This window comes from Mixophyes fleayi, chromosome 10, assembly GCF_038048845.1.
Source record: "Mixophyes fleayi isolate aMixFle1 chromosome 10, aMixFle1.hap1, whole genome shotgun sequence".
NCBI classification, from domain to species: domain Eukaryota; kingdom Metazoa; phylum Chordata; class Amphibia; order Anura; family Limnodynastidae; genus Mixophyes; species Mixophyes fleayi.
The window spans coordinates 7,945,067-7,958,246 of NC_134411.1; the positions used below are offsets into that span (position 1 = coordinate 7,945,067).

Here is a 13,180-nt window from a genome sequence, read left to right on the forward strand (position 1 = left end):
AAGGTGGCGGATATACAATATTTTATAGCAAGACTTCTACTTTGTACTTCCGCTGCCTCCTTGCATTACTCCCTTAACTCCCTTAATAATAGTATCGTCCTAGAAAGTCACTTGACTTTCTGCTGCCGGGCTTCATTCCTCACGATTTTGTCTGGTGGTGATTTCAAACCTTCAGGCTTAGCAGTGTTTCGTCATTCACAGCTTCACAATTCTGAAGTCGGGTAAGCTGGTGCCAGCGATAAGGTTGTCGAGGTCACGTACCGAACTGGAACCTAGCCAGGGCCCGACACCTGAACCCCTAGGAAGCCAAGTCTGAGGCCCCTGCCTCATCACCGCTTTAAGACAAGTTGCGGTTTCTTATGACGTCGTTTAGTAGAGTTGGCAACATAGCGAGTCGTCCCATCAAGTCACCTGCATCGTGGGAAGTAGTTTTTTTTGCAGGTCGCTGTAGTATGCAATCGGACTTCTCATGTCGTTTTCTTCAGTGTTGGGGTAGTCAGTACCGTTAACCTGACTACTACCGAGCTATACAGGGGAAATGTGAACTCCCCACAAAATAAGTTTACATCAAGGCAGTGCAAATATTAAAGGAAAATGCACAGCACTAAGAGTTATCTCAAGCCCTAATTATGATTGAAGCAGATGAACAATGTGTCAATAACTGCAATCACCGCAAAGCAGATGATGCAGTGATTGCAGTTATTGACACAGTGTTTCACAGTTACCGAAGGGTAAAGAAATGCATTAGGACTGAGATTTATTTTGACCATATGGTTATCTACAGCGATCAACAACTTTTCCCAGCTGATTGTTTGCTACTCTGCATTGCTTTGTAAAACATGCCTACTGCTAACCTTTGTAAGAGTTAATGACCATATTGTTTTTGTTCCCACACTTTTTATATTCTGTTCCAGTTTAGCCTTGAAGATTTGTATTCTGCTTCTTGCTGGCTCAGTGCCCTATTAGCTAAACAGCTGATACACTTGCACAATTAGGATATGCCTATATGACTGGTTTGCTTTAATAAACCTCAGAGCATTTGCAACATCCACTGGTGTGTGTAAACAAAGGTTTTCTATTCTCCCGTGCCTTTCAGTCAGTCTGTGTTATATATGAAGTCTCGGGCATCGTAAATCTCAGTGATCAGTTTTTGTTTCCTTTTTTATGTGCTTTGTCAGTAGGCATAGGATTGCGTGAGTGATTGAGAAGACGAGAATTACACAAACAGTAACTGGACTAAATGACCAGAGCTGAAACATCCTTGTACATGTGCTGACGTGTATCACCAGTTAACCAAACTTCCCACCCTGTCCATTTGATCCCAACTGCCCCTACACATTACAATGGTGGCTTAATTTGATTAAATATCACTTCCAGTATGGCCACCCACATGATAATTGCATTATCGCTAATTAGCTGATAGTGTGGTGTTGGGAGCTGAAAGAGTTCATTTAAGGATATGATAATAATCTGCAATGTTCTGCAGACTGTTATCTTTTTTTCCCCACTGTGAAACGAGATCGCTTAAGAGAATAACATAGTCTAGCTGCTTGGATCAGATATTATACCGAGTTAACGTGCACTATTTAATAATGTGTAACAGAGAAGTAGCCCCCAAATAAAAGGTTATTTTATTATTTAGTTTAAAACTCAATTTTCCTATGCCTAAAAACTTTGTTGTCCCGTGTACCAGGTGTAGTTGTCACTTACAACCTCTCTCCATTGTTGCCTGAGATGTCAGAGAGAGGACACAACGCCACCCAACAAGACTTGTTATGGTTCTTTAAAAAGCAGCAGCCGCTAAGCCTAACTCAGCACAAAACGTACACATTAAAGTTGTGGCCTTTAACTATTTTATTTTAACAAAATACTTACATTGTGTTGAAATAGCCAAAGTAGTTAAAAAATCACTATAAAATAAACTACACAACAAATATCAAACACTGAATTAGCGATTAATAGAGAGTTGGACTTGAAAACGAATATTCCACTTTAATTCCTTCTGTAAAAAAATAATGACCCCGACGTGATTTGAACACGCAACCTTCTGATCTGGAGTCAGACGCGCTACCGTTGCGCCACGAGGTCGAACTGCTTGCAAATGTAGGAACATATAATTACTAATACGAAATTATAAAAAGCTCTTTTTAAATTACTGACATGTTTTTGTTTTTTTATGTTTGTGGCACGCAATTAGAAGTACTGAAGGAAAATGAACCTGTTATTCTTAGGTAATAGACAAGTGTAAGTTTTAAATACAGGTTGGTATGTACGTTTTGAATATTTACACATACACTTTTGGTTGTACTTTCCGACCATGTTTTTTATGTAGTTATCAATGGAAAATGTTGATGTAAAATAAATAGACAAGAAGCTTAATTTAAATGACTGACATGCATCTTTATGGCACACAATTGTCAAACTTATATTTTAAATACTAGTCTGTATATATTTAAAAATATACATCATTGATTTGCTTTAAGGTTACTTTTCAGAAAGGCTCAGTATGAAGTTTCCGTAGTGTAGTGGTTATCACGTTCGCCTCACACGCGAAAGGTCCCCGGTTCGAAACCGGGCGGAAACATTTATATATTTTTTTTTTGTTTCTTTATAAGTAGTAGTGTTTACTGTTCGTTTAACACAAAGCAATTTATAACTGGAAGAAATGTTTTTACCAACATATTTCTTTCGGGAATTGAATCCAATGAGGTGAATAAATCTGCCTCTGACCAGATTGCATTTTTGTAACTTATTTTACTATTAAACTTCACCCATTGTAACATATATACTGTATACTATATATTAAATGTATATGTATGCTGTAAAAATAATTGATTTTTTTTGACGTTTGCTCATGTATCATTAAAAGATATTCGCAGGCCCCAGCGAGATTTGAACTCGCGACCCCTGGTTTACAAGACCAGTGCTCTAACCCCTGAGCTATGGAGCCAATACAAAGCTTCACTGAAGAGAATTATAATGACATACATTTGAATAGCAATTATAACAGTTGAACAGATGTAGCAACATAAAGAAAATTACACAACACATTTTACACTCCGATTCTGCAACGTAGAATAAAGTAAACAGTACGATTTTCTAAACATATGTTACAGAGCACGTTCTACAGCTTCTAATCTGCCCTCTGCATAGGAACTTTCATCTTGTAGTCGTGGCCGAGTGGTTAAGGCGATGGACTTGAAATCCATTGGGGTTTCCCCGCGCAGGTTCGAATCCTGCCGACTACGGTTTTTTTTTTTTTTTTTTTTTTAAGCCCCAGCTAGTAATATCAGTCTTTTTCATTTTTTATTTCAATTCATTTTGTCTTAAATATTTAATACTGATTTATTTTCATTTTTTGACATTTTATTTCTAAGGGTCTACGTGTAATGATTTTTTGTAATTGTATTACTGATACATTGCATAATGAATGAGTCCAGACACATTTGATTACAGAAATGATAAACATTTTTATATGCAATGTGTAGGGATAGAAAGAACAGTATCATGATATTTGGCATATGCATAGTTCATTTGAGGAACATATTGTAAAAAAAGATATTTGTAGCTGCAAGGATTAAAAGAAAATTGCCATATTTGATATATGAATAGTTCGTTTGAGGTACCTATTGTAAAAAAAAAAATACTAGGCACTGCTGAGATTCGAACTCAGGATCTCCTGTTTACTAGACAGGCGCTTTAACCAACTAAGCCACAGCGCCGCATGCTACAGCAGTGGAAAACTCCTTTTATCTGTCGTTTATTGAACTCATATAGAGGTATATAGAGGGATATTGAGAGCTGCCTCCTTCACATGTCATTGCAGAAAAGTCTTTTTTAACCATTTCTTCTATGTAATGGTATGTCGGAAGTAGTCTTGTTAATACTGTATTATATAAATGAAAGTGATGTATTCAATCGTGTACATATGGAAAACTGAGCAGGAGTAGGAGAATACAGAACACTTGTTGGAAGACTAAACTATTCTGGCTTTATGGCGCCCAGAATCACGTTCCTCCTGGGTAACTGTCACTGCTAGTGTACTCCCTTGCTGGTGCACTTGGGCTGGTACCCCTGACCGCTTACTATGGCTCAGGGTGCTGTGGATGGATTCACACTGGCCAGCTTCTGGGTAGCGCCAGAGCGGTGGTACTGGAGAGTTGGGTCCAACCTCAGAAACAGACAGAGAATGGATTAGATTTAGGGTCTAATCTGCAGGTCGCAGGATTACAGCAATATTGAAGAAGTTGTCAAGGGTCTTGAAGCAAAGAGTGATGTTTTATTTCGCTCAGGTGCCCTGACAAGGACAGTTCCACTGATTAAAGGTATCAGTGGTCAGTTCAGATGGAACATCAGAATGATACATTTCAGTGTACAGGACAGTGCATTTTATACAGATTTGGACACAGGCTATTTTTAGAATCAGGATGTTACCTGTTTACCAAAACATAGATTTACATGCATTCCAAAGCTAACGATATTTACACTTATCTGTGATATCTTAAAACCTTGCTGTGATAGCTTGCATCTTACAGTGGACAGCAAGTCTAATTACATCTTCCTATGACCCTCATACATCAAAAGGTCTAATTTGCATGAGATTAGCATGAGTCCTTTCTTTCAACAGTTGCAGAATACACATTTCCTACAAAGAAAAGAATTCCCCAAGAAAAGTTGTACACCCCAAGCAAGACATTTCCTTACTCCAAGATATACAAAAGGCTTTCAAAACAAAGGCTTATTGTATCAGATATATACATCAGAAATAAGGCATTTCCTCTAGAAAGGTTAAATCAGAAGAATAAATTTTCTCATAAATAAAGATTTCCTATATCAAAATATACACAATATCAAAAATAAGTTAATTGGCAATTTAAATAAATTTTATACCATAAGTTATTTATAAGTGATCAAGTCACACTCCCTCCTCCTTGTCCGTGTGGCAACCAGCATGCAATATCCAAACTATTTGGCTCCTGGCCGCATTCTCCTAGGGTTACTGGAGGTGACCCGGAGGATCCGGCTCTTCCTGCCGAGAATATATCAATATACTACACTATTGTGCGCCTCCTCCTCCATTTCTCTTTTATAGGTTGTTTCCATGCTACACAGCTTGGTAAAGAGGATTGGCAGCCACCTGCACATGGGGAGTGTGTATTAAGAAGAAAATATAGACTTTTCTTGGACTATTGGTGTTTTGCTACAAGCGCCATTTTTTGTATTCTTGTTGTTTGAATATATATATATATATTGTAACAAAGGGAGGCATTTATCTGACAAGATGCAAAGAAAACATACAAGCAGAGTAAGACATTGGCGCAGTTATGCACCTAGATTCAGGTTAAACCAAGCAAAGACTTATGTATAGTTTAAAGTTGTGTTAACTTACATGATTTCCTCTCAGCAAACAGACAGGGTGTGTCTGTTAGTGCAAACAGAGCCAGTGATGGGCGTTTTCTCTTAAAGAGAAGTGAGTGTGTCACCTGCCCATCAAGCTAGGGCTGGGGGAGGAGTATCATGCATAAAAGCTTGTTTGTGTCATTTGTGCACTGAGACCAACGCTGGGGAAGCTGGCTGGTCTTGAGAAAGCTGAGCTATGTCTAGCTAGCGTTTAGGGTCTCCAAAAATTGCTGTGAAATATGTACAGTGTCAAATATTTACCATCCTGAAAATAAAACTACATAAAAAGGAAGAAGTTGTTCACGTGTGCTTCTGCAGTAGCGGGCTCTTGCCACAAGTGGTGTCAGGAGTGGGATGCTCCGGGAAGTAAGTTTCTGCTACCCAACCCGCACAGACGTCAACATGAAGGAAGTACTGAAAACCCTCGTGAATGTGGCCGCTGCGCAGCAACAGCAGCAAGCTCAGATGCTATGAGTTGCCGAGGCACAGGTGGAAAACACAAGGCTCTTAAGGGAAGAGTTAAGCCAGGTGAGGCATGACAGAAATGAACCACCTGGTCCGGTTCTGCAGAAAATGTCACCAGCTGATGACGTAGAAGCATATCTGGTGTCCTTTGAGAGACTTGCAAAAAGGGCAAAATGGCCTCCTAAAGATTGGGCTGAGAGACTGGCGCCATAACTGACTGGTGAAGCTCAGCAAGCTTATATGGATCTAGATGAGGAACGGGCCTCTGATTGTTTGTGCCTAAAGTCTGAGATATTGGCTCGCATTGGAGTTTCCGGGCCAGGCCGAGCCCAGCGCTATCACCAATGGCGCTATGATAAAGAAAAACCGGTCAGAGCGCAAGTGGCTGAGCTTTCTAAAATTTTAAAGAAATGGCTGCAGCCTGAGGAGAATTCGCCTTCTCGGATTATTGAAATTCTGGTGATAGATCACTGCATCCGGGGGCTGAACCGCGATTAGCAAAGGTGGGTTCTGCAATCAGACCCACAAACTTATGAAGAGCTTGCCACCGTGGTAGAAAGGTTTTGTGCGCTACAGCAAATGACTAAAGAACCTGCATTTGTGCCAAAGCCGCTGCCACGCCAAAAGCCAGGTTTGACAATCCTTGCTACAGGACCCAATGGCAAAACTGCTACGGACAGAGGGCCAGGTGCAAAGCTGTCTAATCTGAAGTGTTTTGAATGTGGTGAGCCAGGCCACTTTAAGGCAGAGTGTCCTAAACTACAGGAACCCATGGACTGTTCTGTGGCACATATTGGGCCTGCATTTCCAAGCTGTTTTACCATGAGTCCCACAACAGGAAGTCCTTGTTTGTTCCGGGTGACTGTGCTAATCAACCAAAACCTTGTTCTGGCCTTAGTTGACTCGGGGAGTTAACTCTCATTGGTTTCCAGCTCTGCCTTACCTGAAACCATAGCTTTCTAAACTGTCCTGGAAAAATGACCGAAACTCATTGCTTGCTTTGGGTAGCTATTTCCAGGATCTTTTTCTCAGTTCACAAGTTTCCATAAGTCTCCTCCAAAATGTCCACAAGTATTTCCTAAATGTCCCCAAATAGAAGACAGTAAAGAAATCGACATCGCATTAGATACTATTAAGTGGAAGAATTTAAGATACACAAGTGTACATTTTAAATAGTTCCATTTTCGTTTAGGGACAATTGAAACGGAAAATTGAAATTTTCAGATATGAAACCTTATGGTAAGATATTTTTTTCAGTGTTATGCTGACATTTCTCTTTCAGCTCTTTAAGAATGATAGTCACATATTCCCATTCCATTACAGACAGCTACACATTGTACCAGAATTTTTGGACCATATCATCATGGGATCATGAAGAACATGAAGGAGATCATAAACACGGATATTGTAAAGGAAAAAAAAGTTCAACTGCCGAACAAAAACATGAGATTTACTGTAGAATACTTTTTGCCATCAATCAGACATAAAAAATGTTCAACACCAAATGCTTCAATGGCTCCATAGCTCAGGGGTTAGAGCACTGGTCTTGTAAACCAGGGGTTGTGAGTTGAAATCTCACTGGGGCCTAATGCTTCCTTATTGTTGCAGCTGGTAATATGTAGGATGCAGGATCCGTATTGCAATGCATGCAATGCTCTGCTTGAGCGTTAACCGAGAAGATCCATTTGCAAATCGGTCACACATTGACAGTCAACTTGGACAGAGACAGAGGAAATCCAGTGCAATCTGGTCAGTCAGCTTTTGGTTTCATGGGAATGTCTGAAAAAGACTTTGTCAAATTGAATCTTTTGTGTCCATGTCGATAATTCTGTCATGACGATGTGTTATTAATGCGTGTGTGTCCAGCATTACAGAACTGAGATAGGGATTTTCAATGTGCGGCTGCAAAGATAGCGACCAAACTGAAATTGGCAAATCTGTCTGTCTCTGTGCTGATGTTTTGTAAAATAAAAATGGGCCATTTGTGATAAAAGGTGGTGCATTGGAATGAGGAGGTGAAATCCATAAGATCCATTAGGGATATTCCATTTTCTAAACTGTCCTGGAAAAATGACCGAAATTCATTGCTTGCTTTGGGTAGCTATTTCCAGGATCTTTTTCTCAGTTCACAAGTTTCCATAAGTCTCCTTCAAAATGTCCACAAGTATTTCCTAAATGTCCCCAAATAGAAGACAGTAAAGAAATCGACATCGCATTAGATACTATTAAGTGGAAGAATTTAAGATACACAAGTGTACATTTTAAATAGTTCCATTTTCGTTTAGGGACAATTGAAACGGAAAATTGAAATTTTCAGATATGAAACCTTATGGTAAGATATTTTTTTCAGTGTTATGCTGACATTTCTCTTTCAGCTCTTTAAGAATGATAGTCACATATTCCCATTCCATTACAGACAGCTACACATTGTACCAGAATTTCTGGACCATATCATCATGGGATCATGAAGAACATGAAGGAGATCATAAACACGGATATTGTAAAGGAAAAAAAAGTTCAACTGCCGAACAAAAACATGAGATTTACTGTAGAATACTTTTTGCCATCAATCAGACATAAAAAATGTTCAACACCAAATGCTTCAATGGCTCCATAGCTCAGGGGTTAGAGCACTGGTCTTGTAAACCAGGGGTCGTGAGTTGAAATCTCACTGGGGCCTAATGCTTCCTTATTGTTGCAGCTGGTAATATGTAGGATGCAGGATCCATATTGCAATGCATGCAATGCTCTGCTTGAGCGTTAACCGAGAAGATCCATTTGCAAATCGGTCACACATTGACAGTCAACTTGGACAGAGACAGAGGAAATAAAGTGCAATCTGGTCAGTCAGCTTTTGGTTTCATGGGAATGTCTGAAAAAGACTTTGTCAAATTGAATCTTTTGTGTCCATGACGATAATTCTGTCATGACGATGTGTTATTAATGCGTGTGTGTCCAGCATTACAGAACTGAGATAGGGATTTTCAATGTGCGGCTGCAAAGATAGCGACCAAACTGAAATTGGCAAATCTGTCTGTCTCTGTGCTGATGTTTTGTAAAATAAAAATGGGCCATTTGTGATAAAAGGTGGTGCATTGGAATGAGGAGGTGAAATCCATAAGATCCATTGGGATATTCCATTTTCTAAACTGTCCTGGAAAAATGACCGAAATTCATTGCTTGCTTTGGGTAGCTATTTCCAGGATCTTTTTCTCAGTTCACAAGTTTCCATAAGTCTCCTTCAAAATGTCCACAAGTATTTCCTAAATGTCCCCAAATAGAAGACAGTAAAGAAATCGACATCGCATTAGATACTATTAAGTGGAAGAATTTAAGATACACAAGTGTACATTTTAAATAGTTCCATTTTAGTTTAGGGACAATTGAAACGGAAAATTGAAATTTTCAGATATGAAACCTTATGGTAAGATATTTGTTTCAGTGTTAAGCTGCCATTTCTCTTTCAGCTCTTTAAGAATTATTGTCACATAATCCCATTCCATTACAGACAGTTACACATTGTACCAGAATTTCTGGACCATATCATCATGGGATCATGAAGAACATGAAGGAGATCATAAACACGGATATTGTAAAGGAAAAAAAAGTTCAACTGCCGAACAAAAACATGAGATTTACTGTAGAATACTTTTTGCCATCAATCAGACATAAAAAATGTTCAACACCAAATGCTTCAATGGCTCCATAGCTCAGGGGTTAGAGCACTGGTCTTGTAAACCAGGGGTCGTGAGTTGAAATCTCACTGGGGCCTAATGCTTCCTTATTGTTGCAGCTGGTAATATGTAGGATGCAGGATCCGTATTGCAATGCATGCAATGCTCTGCTTGAGCGTTAACCGAGAAGATCCATTTGCAAATCGGTCACACATTGACAGTCAACTTGGACAGAGACAGAGGAAATCCAGTGCAATCTGGTCAGTCAGCTTTTGGTTTTATGGGAATGTCTGAAAAAGACTTTGTCAAATTGAATCTTTTGTGTCCATGTCGATAATTCTGTCATGACGATGTGTTATTAATGCGTGTGTGTCCAGCATTACAGAACTGAGATAGGGATTTTCAATGTGCGGCTGCAAAGATAGCGACCAAACTGAAATTGGCAAATCTGTCTGTCTCTGTGCTGATGTTTTGTAAAATAAAAATGGGCCATTTGTGATAAAAGGTGGTGCATTGGAATGAGGAGGTGAAATCCATAAGATCCATTAGGGATATTCCATTTTCTAAACTGTCCTGGAAAAATGACCGAAATTCATTGCTTGCTTTGGGTAGCTATTTCCAGGATCTTTTTCTCAGTTCACAAGTTTCCATAAGTCTCCTTCAAAATGTCCACAAGTATTTCCTAAATGTCCCCAAATAGAAGACAGTAAAGAAATCGACATCGCATTAGATACTATTAAGTGGAAGAATTTAAGATACACAAGTGTACATTTTAAATAGTTCCATTTTAGTTTAGGGACAATTGAAACGGAAAATTGAAATTTTCAGATATGAAACCTTATGGTAAGATATTTGTTTCAGTGTTAAGCTGCCATTTCTCTTTCAGCTCTTTAAGAATTATTGTCACATAATCCCATTCCATTACAGACAGTTACACATTGTACCAGAATTTCTGGACCATATCATCATGGGATCATGAAGAACATGAAGAAGATCATAAACACGGATATTGTAAAGGAAACAAAAGTGCAACTGCCGAACAAGAACATGAGATTTACTGTAGAAAACTTTTCGCCATCAATCAGACATAAAAAATGTTCAACAACAAATGCTTCAATGGCTCCATAGCTCAGGGGTTAGAGCACTTGTCTTGTAAACCAGGGGTCGTGAGTTGAAATCTCACTGGGGCCTAATGCTTCCTTATTGTTGCAGCTGATAATATGTAGGATGCAGGATCCGTATTGCAATGCATGCAATGCTCTGCTTGAGCGTTAACCGAGAAGATCCATTTGCAAATCGGTCACACATTGACAGTCAACTTGGACAGAGACAGAGGAAATCCAGTGCAATCTGGTCAGTCAGCTTTTGGTTTCATGGGAATGTCTGAAAAAGACTTTGTCAAATTGAATCTTTTGTGTCCATGTCGATAATTCTGTCATGACGATGTGTTATTATTGCGTGTGTGTGCAGCATTACAGACCTGAGATAGGGATTTTCAATGTGCGGCTGCAAAGATAGCGATAGCTACCAAACTGAAATTGGCAAACCTGTCTGTCTCTGTACTGATGTTTCGTAAAATGAAAACGGGCCATTTGTGATAAAAGGTGGTGCATTGGAATGAGGAGGTGAAATCCATAAGATCCATTGGGATATTCCATTTTCTAAACTGTCCTGGAAAAATGACCGAAACTCATTGCTTGCTTTGGGTAGCTATTTCCAGGATCTTTTTCTCAGTTCACAAGTTTCCATAAGTCTCCTCCAAAATGTCCACAAGTATTTCCTAAATGTCCCCAAATAGAAGACAGTAAAGAAATCGACATCGCATTAGATACTATTAAGTGGAAGAATTTAAGATACACAAGTGTACATTTTAAATAGTTCCATTTTCGTTTAGGGTCAATTGAAACGGAAAATTGAAATTTTCAGATATGAAACCTTAAGATAAGATATTTTTTTCAGTGTTATGCTGACATTTCTCTTTCAGCTCTTTAAGAATTATAGTCACATATTCCCATTCCATTACAGACAGCTACACATTGTACCAGAATTTCTGGACCATATCATCATGGGATCATGAAGAACATGAAGGAGATCATAAACACGGATATTGTAAAGGAAAAAAAAGTTACTGCCGAACAAAAACATGAGATTTACTGTAGAATATTTTTTGCCAACAATCAGACATAAAAAATGTTCAACACCACATGCTTCAATGGCTCCATAGCTCAGGGGTTAGAGCACTGGTCTTGTAAACCAGGGGTCGTGAGTTCAAATCTCACTGGGGCCTAATGCTTCCTTATTGTTGCAGCTGGTAATATGTAGGATGCAGGATCCGTATTGCAATGCATGCAATGCTCTGCTTGAGCGTTAACCGAGAAGATCCATTTGCAAATCGGTCACACATTGACAGTCAACTTGGACAGAGACAGAGGAAATCTGGTCAGTCAGCTTTTGGTTTCATGGGAATGTCTGAAAAAGACTTTGTCAAATTGAATCTTTTGTGTCCATGACGATAATTCTGTCATGACGATGTGTTATTATTGCGTGTGTGTCCAGCATTACAGACCTGAGATAGGGATTTTCAATGTGCGGCTGCAAAGATAGCGATAGCTACCAAACTGAAATTGGCAAACCTGTCTGTCTCTGTACTGATGTTTCGTAAAATGAAAACGGGCCATTTGTGATAAAAGGTGGTGCATTGGAATGAGGAGGTGAAATCCATAAGATCCATTGGGATATTCCATTTTCTAAACTGTCCTGGAAAAATGACCGAAACTCATTGCTTGCTTTGGGTAGCTATTTCCAGGATCTTTTTCTCAGTTCACAAGTTTCCATAAGTCTCCTTCAAAATGTCCACAAGTATTTCCTAAATGTCCCCAAATAGAAGACAGTAAAGAAATCGACATCGCATTAGATACAATTAAGTGGAAGAATTTAAGATACACAAGTGTACATTTTAAATAGTTCCATTTTCGTTTAGGGACAATTGAAACGGAAAATTGAAATTTTCAGATATGAAACCTTATGGTAAGATATTTTTTTCAGTGTTATGCTGACATTTCTCTTTCAGCTCTTTAAGAATGATAGTCACATATTCCCATTCCATTACAGACAGCTACACATTGTACCAGAATTTCTGGACCATATCATCATGGGATCATGAAGAACATGAAGGAGATCATAAACACGGATATTGTAAAGGAAAAAAAAGTTCAACTGCCGAACAAAAACATGAGATTTACTGTAGAATACTTTTTGCCATCAATCAGACATAAAAAATGTTCAACACCAAATGCTTCAATGGCTCCATAGCTCAGGGGTTAGAACACTGGTCTTGTAAACCAGGGGTCGTGAGTTGAAATCTCACTGGGGCCTAATGCTTCCTTATTGTTGCAGCTGGTAATATGTAGGATGCAGGATCCGTATTGCAATGCATGCAATGCTCTGCTTGAGCGTTAACCGAGAAGATCCATTTGCAAATCGGTCACACATTGACAGTCAACTTGGACAGAGACAGAGGAAATCCAGTGCAATCTGGTCAGTCAGCTTTTGGTTTTATGGGAATGTCTGAAAAAGACTTTGTCAAATTGAATCTTTTGTGTCCATGTCGATAATTCTGTCATGACGATGTGTTATTAATG

At 39.0% G+C, this 13,180-nt stretch overlaps 11 non-coding genes across 11 annotated transcripts; 8 read left to right on the plus strand and 3 right to left on the minus strand.

Moving 5' to 3' along the window:
- Positions 1–2,016: 2,016 nt before the first annotated feature.
- TRNAW-CCA (transfer RNA tryptophan (anticodon CCA)) lies at positions 2,017–2,088 on the minus strand. The gene has a single exon. It is a non-coding gene; the product is annotated as a tRNA-Trp (tRNA).
- A 423-nt stretch (positions 2,089–2,511) lies between these two features.
- On the plus strand, positions 2,512–2,584 carry TRNAV-CAC (transfer RNA valine (anticodon CAC)). Its single transcript has one exon. It is a non-coding gene; the product is annotated as a tRNA-Val (tRNA).
- A 293-nt stretch (positions 2,585–2,877) lies between these two features.
- On the minus strand, positions 2,878–2,950 carry TRNAT-UGU (transfer RNA threonine (anticodon UGU)). The gene has a single exon. It is a non-coding gene; the product is annotated as a tRNA-Thr (tRNA).
- A 216-nt stretch (positions 2,951–3,166) lies between these two features.
- Positions 3,167–3,248, plus strand: TRNAS-UGA (transfer RNA serine (anticodon UGA)). The gene has a single exon. It is a non-coding gene; the product is annotated as a tRNA-Ser (tRNA).
- A 400-nt stretch (positions 3,249–3,648) lies between these two features.
- Positions 3,649–3,722, minus strand: TRNAT-AGU (transfer RNA threonine (anticodon AGU)). The gene has a single exon. It is a non-coding gene; the product is annotated as a tRNA-Thr (tRNA).
- Positions 3,723–7,379: 3,657 nt separating this feature from the next.
- TRNAT-UGU (transfer RNA threonine (anticodon UGU)) lies at positions 7,380–7,452 on the plus strand. Its single transcript has one exon. It is a non-coding gene; the product is annotated as a tRNA-Thr (tRNA).
- A 1,020-nt stretch (positions 7,453–8,472) lies between these two features.
- Positions 8,473–8,545, plus strand: TRNAT-UGU (transfer RNA threonine (anticodon UGU)). The gene has a single exon. It is a non-coding gene; the product is annotated as a tRNA-Thr (tRNA).
- A 1,019-nt stretch (positions 8,546–9,564) lies between these two features.
- On the plus strand, positions 9,565–9,637 carry TRNAT-UGU (transfer RNA threonine (anticodon UGU)). The gene has a single exon. It is a non-coding gene; the product is annotated as a tRNA-Thr (tRNA).
- A 1,020-nt stretch (positions 9,638–10,657) lies between these two features.
- TRNAT-UGU (transfer RNA threonine (anticodon UGU)) lies at positions 10,658–10,730 on the plus strand. The gene has a single exon. It is a non-coding gene; the product is annotated as a tRNA-Thr (tRNA).
- Positions 10,731–11,753: 1,023 nt separating this feature from the next.
- On the plus strand, positions 11,754–11,826 carry TRNAT-UGU (transfer RNA threonine (anticodon UGU)). The gene has a single exon. It is a non-coding gene; the product is annotated as a tRNA-Thr (tRNA).
- A 1,015-nt stretch (positions 11,827–12,841) lies between these two features.
- On the plus strand, positions 12,842–12,914 carry TRNAT-UGU (transfer RNA threonine (anticodon UGU)). Its single transcript has one exon. It is a non-coding gene; the product is annotated as a tRNA-Thr (tRNA).
- The last annotated feature ends 266 nt before the right edge of the window (positions 12,915–13,180 follow it).